The sequence below is a fragment of the Hipposideros armiger genome, unplaced genomic scaffold (genome assembly GCF_001890085.2).
Source record: "Hipposideros armiger isolate ML-2016 unplaced genomic scaffold, ASM189008v1 scaffold_4, whole genome shotgun sequence".
Taxonomy (NCBI): Eukaryota; Metazoa; Chordata; class Mammalia; order Chiroptera; family Hipposideridae; genus Hipposideros; species Hipposideros armiger.
Window position 1 is genome coordinate 2,890,349 of NW_017731354.1, and position 1,200 is coordinate 2,891,548.

Consider the following 1,200-nt stretch of genomic DNA (forward strand, 5'->3'; position numbering starts at 1 on the left):
ATGAAATACAGAACTCAAATTCCAGATGATTTCAAATAATGTGGGTGTTAGGGATGGAGGTAGGTGAGAGGGTGTAGAAGTGTGCTAGCGTCTTGTTCATTGGAGGTGGTTAAAGGTAGAGGTTAATTCTAGACATTAGAATAAGACTATGCTCATATGTATTAGTTAAACGTATAGAACTCTTGTATAATACTATGTCATTTTAAAAAAAAAGAAAACTTTGAGGCCAACCATTAGAAGATTAAAAATAAGATCTAATTTGAAAGCCCTAAAAGAATAAAGATAACAAAAAATAATAAAACAAATAACAAGAAGGTATTTTAAGTTGGAAACATAAAATAAGATAGTAATTAACCTAAATAATCATTCAACACCATAAATGTGAATTTAATCTCCCTTTTTAAAGAGATAGATTTCTGAATTGGATTATTTTAAATCTCTTTCTATGTAATTTATTAAAAAGCATGCCTATATTTTAAAAAGAAAGAGAGAACAAGAAAAGCTGAACATTAAAGGATGAATATAGATATGCCTGGTAAACAAAAGAAAAGCAGAAACGGCAATAGTCATGAGAGTCAAAATAGAATTCAAGGTGAAAATCATCAAATGGGAAGGAGAGAGAGATTTTATATTCTAAAAATTACAATTCCCCAAGAAAATACAATAGTTGTAAACCTTTATGACCAGAACAGTGTAAGCTTGATATTGACAAAGCTAAAGTTCTTGGCAATATGAGAGAAACTGACAAACCACAATCTCGGTGAGATTTAAAAACCTTCCTAAGAAGTTAAGATACCGAACTGACAAAAAGGTTAGGCCATTAAGGATTTACATAAGACAATTACTTAAATCCCCCTCTTGTACTTTTTGTATACATTGTCTGTGTCTAATTCAATTAACTATATAGTTGTATTGTTAATATGAATTGCACCCAGTAAAGAGACTGCACAGGATTTTCATATACCTGTAAAACTTTTTTTTAGCTGACCTTTTATTAGGCCAAAGAAAACAAGTCACCAATTTCCAAAAGGCGAAAATCATACAGGCCACAGTCACTGAAATGACTCAATAAAACCAGATGTCACAAACATCTCATTTGGAAATTAAAACTCTTCTAAATAAATCTTGATTTAAAGTGAGTATCAAAACTAACGTTACAGGGCCGGCCGAGTGGCGCGATGGTTAAGAACTTGCTTGGGA